Source organism: Dipodomys spectabilis, unplaced genomic scaffold, assembly GCF_019054845.1.
Source record: "Dipodomys spectabilis isolate Male_0828 unplaced genomic scaffold, ASM1905484v1 ptg000351l, whole genome shotgun sequence".
NCBI classification, from domain to species: Eukaryota; Metazoa; Chordata; class Mammalia; order Rodentia; family Heteromyidae; genus Dipodomys; species Dipodomys spectabilis.
Genome location: NW_024871028.1, coordinates 3,513,625 through 3,524,719, shown reverse-complemented (window position 1 = coordinate 3,524,719; position 11,095 = coordinate 3,513,625). Strand labels below are relative to the sequence as shown.

General features: G+C 41.5%; 1 pseudogene; it reads left to right on the top strand.

The window, feature by feature from the left end:
• Positions 1–384: 384 nt before the first annotated feature.
• Positions 385–4,966, top strand: LOC122095431 (annotated as a pseudogene).
• Positions 4,967–11,095: the final 6,129 nt, after the last annotated feature.

The following is an 11,095-nucleotide window of genomic DNA, read 5'->3' as shown; positions in this document are numbered from 1 at the left end:
GTTATTTTTGTAAGATATAAAAGTTTACTTATACAGGGGAAGAAAGGGGGAGGGCGACAGCGGTAGGGGAGGGCGAGGGCGAGGGCAGAGCCTGAGTGTTCCACACATCCCGCACCAGCGCCTAGTGGCACGCCCCACTCTCCTCCCATGGCTGGGACGGCTGCAGTCTTCTTGGTCCTCGCGGTCCTCAGGGGCCTGTGCAGGAGCAGCGGCAGCAGCAGGCAGCCAAAGCGGCCCACCTACCCTGCAACCCAGGCCTGGCCGGCGCGACAGCAGGTGATGGAGTAGCTGGCCGCCAGTGTAGCAGAGAAGCACTGAATGAGCCAACCCTGCCGTCCCAGAGGAGCTCACTCCAGTGCCGCATCCATCAGGCCCGCCGGCTCAATGAGTGAACAGAGTATCTGTCAGGGAAGAGCTGCTGCATTGGTTTGTGATGATGCCAATAAAAGTGGGTGCCAGCTGTGGTTCAACTGGGTTCAGCAGAGTTCATATCTATCACCATACAGGCAACAACACATTCAGAGTGCTGGGCAGGAAGATCCAGGATCATCAGTTGGTGATCAGCTGTGCCATCCCCAAAGGATTAAAGTATAATCAAGCAACACAGACCTTCCACCAGTGGCGAGATGCCAGGCAGGTGTACAGTCTTAACTATGGCAGCAAAGAGGATGCTAATGTCTTCGCAAGTGCAATGATGCATGCCTTAGAAGTGCTGAATTCACAGGAGGCAGGACCAAAATTGCCTAGATAAAATTCACAACTGCCTGATCAAGTTCAAAATGGCCCATCCCAAGAAGAGTTGGACATCCAAAGAAGACAACTGCAAGAACAGAAACGTCAGAAGGAGCTGGAGAGGGACAGGCTGGAGAGAGAAAGAATGGAGAGGGAAAGACCAGAGAGAGAAAGGTAGAGAGAGAGAGGCTGGAGAGAGGTTGGAAAGAGAGAGGTGGAGCAGCTGGAGCGGGAGCAGATGGAGCACCTGGAGCAAGTGGAATGGGGTCAAGAGAGCAGAGTGCCGAGTAATGCCACCTCTGCCTTTGTGGAGGCCCCTGTAAACTCTGAGCTGGGAGACCCCTCTGCTTCTGAGCCAGGCTTTCAGGAAGCCTCTCAGCTGTCAGAGGCTCCAGCCCCGCAGGGTGTTATCTTGGGACCACCTGCACCTCCATCTCCTCCAACACTCCCACCAGGTCCAGCCCAGGGCTCTGTATTCTCTCCTCCCCCAGAACCTCCTCCTTCACCCCCACTGCTATCCTCTGGCCCTCCTCCCCCACGCCCTCTTCCTAATCAAGCCCCTCTCCTGTACCACCTCCTGCCCCTCCCTTCCTGCATCCGGATTTTTTTTTAAGGATCCTTTTCAGAAGATAATCGTCCTTTAACTGGACTTGCAGCTGTGATTGCTGGAGCCAAGCTTAGGAAATTGTCACGGGTGGAAGATGCCTCTTTGCACGGTGTTCACAGATGTGAACTCCGTGCCAGCTAAAACAGACATGGGTGGTGGAAATGGACCCGTTCCCTTGGCAGGTAGCAGCTTAATGGAGGAAATGACTCTCCTGATGGCCAGAAGGAGGAGAATGGACGAAAAGGGATCAACAATAGAAGCAAAAAATGAAGAATCAGAACCTGTAACTTCTAAGGTCTCATCAACAAGTACACCTGAACCAACCAGGAAACCTTGGGAAAGAACAAATACAATGAATGGCAGCAAGTCACCCGTCATCTCCAGATGAGATTCTCCAAGGAAAAATCAGATTGTTTTTGACAACAGGTCCTATGAGCCATTATAAGTCCACACCCTTGTCCCAGCCCAGTGCTGACCGGGTCCAGACAGAAAGCCTTGACTGTGACAGACTGAAGCAGGATATTTTAGATGAGATGAGAAAAGAACTAACCAAGCTGAAAGAGGAGTTCGTTGATGCAATCAGGCAGGAGCTGAGCAAGTCAAATACTGTATAGAGAAGCAAACTAAGCAGAGATAAGACTTGAATCTGGAGAAAAACAAACATTCCTACAAACAACTGTCAACATCACCCCTACAGTTACGAGCTATCAGAAGAAAGTGGAAAAGGAGTCAAGGGGAAATCCCCATCCTCTGAAACCTTCTTAAGTTGTGACTCTGGCGATCATCTGTTTTCATCTCCATTTGCTGCTGCTTTGACCTTTACTGCAGGATGAAAAGAGAGTTATGTATGAGTTTCCATAACATTTATGCAGAATATATAAACCCATCAGGCAAGATCGCCATGCATTGAGATATTTTCATGTTGAAATAAAACCACACATTTCCCACAAACCCACTGCTAAAATAAAGAGTAGAAAGGCTCATGAAGTTCTCCCCCCCTTCCACATCCTCCCCTCTTTGAGTGCTGAGGAACTGAGCAAGCACTGCTTTTGTATTGCATGTCTCTCTCTCAGGTTTGTCTTCCTATCGTTTTTGGTATTCCATGACTAATTGAGATCAGCGCTATGTAGGTTTAGATCTTAAGATGAGGAACAAATAGAATTGTACATGCTTTCAAAGGATGACATTTACAAGAAAGTGTCTGTAGATGACCAAGTGAGTCGTGAGTGATTGTACAGTGATAGGAAGTCCAAGTTAGCCTTTAGTGGTTAATTAGAGAAGAGAGCATTAAGGACTTTCTTCAATTTTCAGCCTCCTGAATCTGGCATAGCTCTTCTCTCCAATTAACTTTCCCACAAATGCCAAACGTTATGGTTAGTCCCATGTATGCACTGAGAGAGCATCTGAAATTCAATTTCTACTCCCAGGCCAAGCAAAAATGAAAAAAATAATAAAAATTAAAGGAGGTGGAAGCAAGCACATATTAAAGTTTTAAAATGACCCAAATGTTGCTGGTCATGTGTGTAATCCTTACTACACAAGAGGCTGACATGTGAGGATTGCAGTGTCAAGTCAGCCAGGGGAGGAACCTGCTTGAGACTCTTATCTCCAGTTACACAGCACAAAACCTTGAGCTGTAGCAGAGGTGTTAAAAACACCAGCATTGATTGTGAAAGCTAAGATATAGGTCACAGAGTCAGAGGTGAAGCCGCAGGATCAATAAAATTTTAAACGGATTGAGGATGAATAGAGGATGAAATCTGAGGAGCATCCGTCAAAGTTAGCCCATACAAGAAAGTCCATAAGGCTTTCTCTCTGTGTGCATCTGTGTGCTATCCTATGGCTTGAGAATGTTTTGTTCAAAGATAGAGCTCCACCACTCCCAACTTTTCATTGATTAATTGGAGCTAAAAGTCTCATGGACTTTCCTGCCCTGGGTGGCTTTGAACCATGATCCTCAGATTTCAGGCAACTGATTCATTCGGGGCTTCGCAGAAGGCTCATCTCCTATTAACTACCAAGAATTAAAAAAAAATGGAGTTGAGCTGTGACTTAAATGGCAAACTGGGTAATCACTTTTTAGGACAGCACCTAGGGCCTTAGTTCAAGCACCAAGACAAAACAAGTATATCTACAAGCTTTCCTTTGGCTCATTTGGTAAGCCACTAGTCTTGAAGGTAAAGCTCTGGCATTGTATCCAATCTCTGATTTGTAGCCCCATGACTAGCACATATACAATAAAAATTTTTAAAAAATGCAAAAAAAAATTTTAAGTGGAAAAAAGAACATATTAACATTTTAAAAATGAGCAATGGTTTTATGGTTCATGTGTATAATTGGAGTACCTCAGGAATCTGAAATCTGAGGATCAGATTTTCTGTGTAGCCAGACTACACAGAAAAGTACATTAGAATCTTATGTCCATAAGCCAGAAAAAAAGCTAAAAGCTGAGCTGTGGAAGTTGTAAAATATCATCCTTGAGCCAAAAAGCTAACAAACACAAGGACACTTGTGGTTCTGTCTTGTAATCCTAGCTACTCAGGAGGCTGAGGTATGAAGATCACTGTTCAAAGCCTTCCTGGGAAGGAAAGTTCATGAGACTCTTATGTCCAATTAACCACCAGAAAACCTTAAGTGACACTGTGGGTGAAGAACTCGAGCATTCACCTTAAGCTGAAGAGCTCAAAGACAGCACTCAGGCCAAGAGTTCAAACCCTAACCTCCGTAAAAATAGGTAAGAAACAGCAATGAGGCCCAAAGATTAGGTCTACTGACCGCAATAAAAAAGCATTGAGGTTGAAGGGAAGAGCTGGATAAAAATATTAAAATAAGGCAGAGGCTGGTTGCTTATGCCTGTAAATCCTAGCTACCCAGGAGGCTGAAATCTAAGGGCTGCAGTTCAAAGCTAGACCTACCAAATGTCCATGAGACTTGTGCATGTAATTACCAGTACGAGGAATTGAACTTGCCCTGTTTTACTCAAGGCTAGAGTCCTACCACTCCAGCATTTTGTTGATTAATTGGAGATAAGAATCTCAGACTCCGGCTGGGAAGTTGGCTCAGTGGTTGAGTGCTTGCCTTGCATGCATGAGACGTGGATTTGTTTCCTCAGAACCACATATACAAAAAAAGCCGGAAATGGTGTTGCAGCTCAATTGATATAGCGCTAACCTTAAGCTGGAATGCTGAGGGACAATGCCTAGGCCTAGAGTTCAGGCCCCACAACCAATGGAAAATAAAAGAACCTCAGACTTTGCTGCTCAGACTGGCTTCAAACCAAGAGCATCAGATTTCAACTTCCTTAGTTGTGCTGGGCTTTGCCTGAGACTTTTCAAAAAGAAAGAAGCTGGAAGTTGCGCTGTGACTCAGTTGGCAGAACTGAGCAAAATCTCTGAGGCAGTGGCCAGTCTCTAGATTGAGAAAAAAAAACCATAAAAACTTTCAAAAATAAATAACACAATGTAATACAAAAAATGTTAATATGATGCAAAGGAAAACTATGTTTCTTTTAAATGCAGCAAACAAGAACACACTACAAAATTTCAAAATAATATACTGAAAGTAAGGGGAAAGGAAAATTTTTAAAATTCATGCAAATATTAAATCTAAACTGACAGGACCAAAATCTAATGTTATCAGAAACTTATCTCTTACTTTTCTCTCACTTGTAAATGCTTACAAGCAATTGTCCCTCCAGTTTCAGCACTAGTATGGTGATTTGGAAATGACCTTTCTATGCAGCCTTGTCTGAATAGGGATCTTCCTTCTTTAGCCTCGAGTTAAACTACAGCCACTGCCCTCATTTTAATTCACAAATCCTTTAAAACTCAACCTCAATATTCAAATGATTGGTCATATGTAAAAGAATGAATAAACATCAGAGATCCACCAGAGATCCTCTGAGGAATACAATCATAACAGTAGAAGAGCACCGACCATTCAAGGCAGGTAACAGAAGGAAGATTTGGCATTTCTTTTTTTGGATGTGCAGGGGTTGAAAACAGGGCCTTATGATTGCCTGGAAGGACTACAATTCAGTGATATTAATTATATCCACACTACTTTGTAACCATTACCTCTGTTCGTGAACTTTCTTTTCAATAATGATGGAATCCACACAATCATTGAGTATTAATCACCCCCAATGACCTGCCCCAGAAACTTTTAATCTTCCATTTTTCTCTTATGAAATGGTTTAGTCAATATATTTCACACAATAGATTATTTTTGTGTCCATCGATGACAGATATATATTAATTGCAGCCTTTTGTGGATGAGTCATCATTTATGCATACCTCACGTTTTATAAACCTATTCATCTGATAGACACTCCAGGCGTTTACAACTCCTGACTATTGTAAACATTGCTGATGTTATCGTTGGCATGTGAGCTATTGGTTTTTGTTTGCAGTTCTTTTGGGTATACAATGAGCAACGGAATTGCTGGATCATGTGGTAATGCTATGCTATGTTAGAAGAATGTGTCAAATTCTAACATAATTGCTATATCACTTTCATCACCACAGAAATGTACAAATGGTCAGTAAAATGTACAAAAGTATTTCAAATCTTCCACAGCTGTGCCCTAAAGGATCTTTTTTTTTACTTTTTACTTGGTTTTATTTAGGCCATGCAGGTCTTGAACTATGTAGCATTGTCTAGAGCTGAAGTGAGAACAATACCAAATGCCACTGACCCAGCCTCCAAAAACATTTATTCTGGTAGTCATTTTTTCTAGAGATAAATTTTAGTGATTATATGCATGTTAACTCTTTTAAAATAAGGTTTTGAATTTTAAAATGACATATAATTGTAATGACTCTGTGTACCATCTTTATTATAAAAAATATATTTACTAAAACTATAAAAAGACAAAAAGGTTTTGAACTATCTGAGTTAGATGTCAGCTTCCCAGCAGAAAAATACATTACAATCACAGTCTGATAAAGACCCAAGCGAAATAACACAATAAGAGCTCATCTAAAGTAAAATGAAGAGCAAGGACTGGGGCAGGAGTAGAGCACTTGCTTACCAAGCAGCCTCTGAATCAAAACCCCAGTACTGCCAAGGGATAAATAAAATATTAACACTTAAGAAAAGGTGCATATTATAGTATGATGGATGACATGGAGGTACACATCTGTACCAAGGCAGTAGAATTATGAAGTTAAGAACAGTCTTGGCTACATAATGAGACTCATCTTGAATAACATAGAATAAAATAAATCAAACTACATTTTTAAAGACTAAGGTGTATTTAAATATAATTCAAATCGTTTTGCATGTGCAAGGAACTGATATAATGCACAAAAATTATATGCTTTAATAACTACAATGTCAGTTTATCAGTGCAGTACAAGGGGCCCCTTGTCTGGAATCCATCCTAAGACAGTTGGTCCACCTGTCTTCTGGGATAGACTGAGGGCGTTGCTGGGCAAACTATATTTTGATCTCCATTCTTGGGTCCCACTTACAAATCTTTTTTTAGTAGACCCCCAACAATTCTCTCCCATCCCAATAACAGCCTCCTGGCTTTCAAGTGAGGTTATCTTTGATATCTCTTAGGGCTCTCCACTCTTGGCTGGAACTGCTCTGTTCCTAGGCCCAAATTCAGCAGCTTGTTCTGAGAAGAGTTGTAGCTATTTTGCTAGCCAACTCTGTCCTCTGCCATCTCCTCCTCAAATTAGTCTTTGGTATCAGTATGAATCTGCTCAGATGGTAGAGCCAACCTGGGCTGGCTTTGAACCCTGATCCTCAGATCTCAGTCTCCCTTGCACCTGGCATCATTTCTTCCTTCGAGGAATATTTCAGGAGGATAGAATAGCACAGCACCACATACATTTGTTAGGAATTGGCCCGGGGTGAGCCAGATGCTCAGACTCAAACCACTGACCTTGATATTGCCTTTGGTGTCCAATAGGATGTTGTTGGACTTAAGGTCGTGTGTGATTCTGTTTTGGTTTCCAGACATATCCAGGGATCCAGGGCTTGTTCTTTTTCATCTTACAAAGACAGCTCTAACATCTTCCCTTAGTCATGGTATACTGAGCCCTTTGGCTCTGGCATAAATGAGGAAAGACAGGCAGGGCTGTTGCTAAGGAAAGCAGACAGGGCTGCATTGTTGCTGAGAAAAGGCAGGCAGGCCCTCTCTTGTTACATAGTTTCATTTTATTTCCCATTGTTGGTAAATAAAGCCTCCTGATTGGACTTCAGGAACTATCCACAATCATTTCTCCATTACTTTTCCCTGCTCTTACCATACTGCCTTTCCATTTAAATTCATTTTTACTTTTAATTTTTGTCAGAAGCAAAGAGGCAATTAAAAAAATCTATATGTAATGTTAATTTTTATTCTTTTTTTGGAGGGGGAAGTCGTGGGCTTGAACTCCGGCCCTGGACGATGTCCCTCAGCTCTTCACCTCAAAGCTAGATCTCTACCACTTGAGCCACAGAGCCACTTTCGGGCACTTTTCTGCTTATATGGTGCTGAGGAATGGAACCCAGGGCCTCATGCATGCAAGGCAGGCACTCTACCACTGAGCCACCTTCCCAACCCATAGTTTTTATTCTTGAATTACTAAAATTCATGCAGAACATGTCAATTCAAGCAGCATAAAATGGCAGACGGCATGAGTTTGATCTCTGTCCCTCTTCTGTGGCTCTCTTGCTCTACTCTAGGTTGACCACTCCTACTAGTTAGTTATGTATCTCTGCATTTAAACCAAATGTGCACAAAGGAGAAGCTATTAAAAATAGACTAGCCCACAGTTACCCAAGGTCCTCCAAACCTATCTTACTAAGAGGCCAAATTTCCAATTCACACTATGGAGAGTCAAACTTCTACACTCAGGTTCAAAGACCTGAACCAAGTCTGTGCTGGAACCACATGACTGAAGTTGGTAGCTCATTGTTCACTATGGAAGAAGTCTGCAATAGCTGGAAATCTGCTCTCTGCCTTTCCCACTAAGTCACAGTGTCAGGTATGAGAACTAAGGAGTTACACAGGGCATTTACAGGTTACTAGACTTTGGGTTTTAACTTTTGTAATTCCAAGTTTCACTTCAGATCAAATATTGGGCCTGCACAGCAGCAGCCCAAGAGAAAATGATGTCCAGAACTTTTGTAAGTGTCTCAAAATACTTGAATTTGCTTTTATTGATTTATCTTTTTTACTACAATGCACACCTGTGGTCAAATGGGGGCTTTCTTACGGCTTAAGGAATTTTTTATAACATCACAATGAAATTGAAATACACAGCTATAACTCTTTCTCTAAAGGAATACTGATGGATTTGGCCGTAGGAGAGTTCAAGCTGATGACCTCCAATATTCTAGGCAGAGGTTCTATTACATAAGTTCCCTACTCCAACCTTTGTTCTTCACTTTGAGCATATCAGCACACTGCCTTATGGATTTCAAGAATGCAGATGTAAACTATCTGTTAAGAAACTGTCTTTGGAAAGGATGATGCTCTCTTTTCTCTCACTCTTATAGATGTTAATAACCCGTTTCATGGAGCTGTATGGCATAAGGCATTTTGCTACAGTATCAGATGATTCTGAAGTGATATCACTATTCTTTTAACATCAATCATTCTAGATTTAAAGAAAAAGACCTTGAATATCTTGAGTAAATTGATGAGGTCTTTAAAATCCAAAAATTAGAGCAGCTGTTCAGATTTTGGATTCCATGAAGTATCCTACTGGATTTAATTTTTAAGTGAGAAAACAGCTGCTTTCATGACCCACCTAACTATAAAACTTTCTTGGTCTTAGTTACATTGCATTTTAAGGTAAATGACAAAAGTGCCAACTTATTGACTTTATAAGGGACTCAGGATTACATAATTAAATAGTTGTCAAAATTTACTGAGTTGAATAGAGAACGTGCTTAATTTATATTAAAGTAGTAATGTATTGCCATTAATACAAGGATGGATTTTATTAGTAAATATTGAAAAGGAAAAAAAGTATTTCTATAGGGGATTCATTCTGGCAATAGTCACTTTGCAGTAGGCTGATCCTTCCTGCCTTCTTTCAAACGCATGTTATTGTTATATGTTATTATTCAAACGTGTGTTATTGTTTTAGTTCCTCTCAAGAGCTATAGGGCTAATCTTGGATTCCATTAAGAAAACACCAAAGTGCATACTGATATTATAACTTTTTATTTATTTTTTTGTTGGTCATGGGGCTTGAACTCTGGGCTTAAGAGCTATCCTTCAGCTCTTCAGCTCAAGGCAAACACTCTACCACTTGATCCGCAGTGCCACTTCCGGTTTTTTGGTGGGTTATTGGAGAAAAGAGTCTCACGGACTTTCCTGCATATTCTGGCTTTGAACCGTGATTTTCAGGTATCAGCCTCCTGAGTAGCTAGTATTGCAGACGTGAGCCACCAGTGGCTGGCTCTGATATTACGATTTTTAAAGACCAAAAATGATCTATTGTATGTTTCCAACAATACATAAAGTCCATAACAAATAAAGACTTTAATGTTATTTTAAGCAGTTGTGTAAGGGGGTTATAATTCAACAAATACGGAAACCTCATATGCCTTAACTAATTCTTTGAATTTTCTCTTTATTGTCAAGTTAAAAAAAATCTGGATCCACTTTAGTGAAAATTTCCAATTGGACCCTTTGTCATGTGCCCTCTGCACCTAAAAATACATAAGAATTCACTTTGTTTTTAAATTGTTGGAGCAAGTTCCAAGACCTGCACATATGTTGAATGGAAGCCACTGGTGTATGTTTGGCTCCTGCACATAGCCAGCGTTCTAACAGGATCACACATGAGGACATGGATAGTACTGAAGGACAAAATTTTGGGATCAAACACTAGGACCTGGCAGCCACTAAGGACAGAAGGCATTGGCTGATGCCCTTGTAGTTCCTGCAACACTGCCATGGCTATAGCAATTGCGCCTCGCATACCTGTAGAAACCTTGGCAACAGTCCTAAAGGCTCAAGACTAAAAGAGCCAGTGGGTTCATGCCAACCTGTGATTGGTCCATTGCAGCCATTGTAGGTGGTCTCTGCAGTCCATTAAAGTGCTGAGATTTCCTGGTGACCTGCTGGACTCAGTTCTACATTGAGTGTGTGGTATTTTTTTTTATTTGGAGGGGGGCTATGTTTTGTTTGGGTTTGAGTATTTCCTTTTGGTTATTGCTCTGGTGTTGTTATTTGCTTAGCTAAATTTAGGTAGATTTACTTCTTGCCATCCTAGCAAAAGATGGGGGAACACATTGAATTATCCTCAAGCTCTTAGGAAAAGGAGATTGTCACTGAACAAGACAGTATGAAGGAGATTATTGGCTACAGCAGGAGATTTTCCCTGAACAATACAGTGTGAAGGAGGAGATCATTGACTATGGTAGCTATGGATATGTAAAGTTGGCCTAGCACCACCTCATAGACACTAAGGTGGTAATGAAAATAATCCTAAAAGGAGAGTTCAACAATTGTCAGATCAAATATGCGATGGACAGGCCGGGATTGTGGATCAGTGGTAGATGATTGCCTCGCATCCACAAGAACAGAAAAAGCTGGAAGTGGTGCTGTCGCTCAAGTGGTAGAGCTCTAGACTTAAGCTGAGGAGATCAGCCACAGTGCCTAGGCCCAGACTTCAAGCCCTAAGACCCACAAAAAAATAAAAAAATTAGATGGATATTATTACGTTTTTCCATCACTCACACATGATTAGGTCATACCAGGTGAGGGAAAAGGATGAGCATCAATACCTGGCAGTGGAACTGACC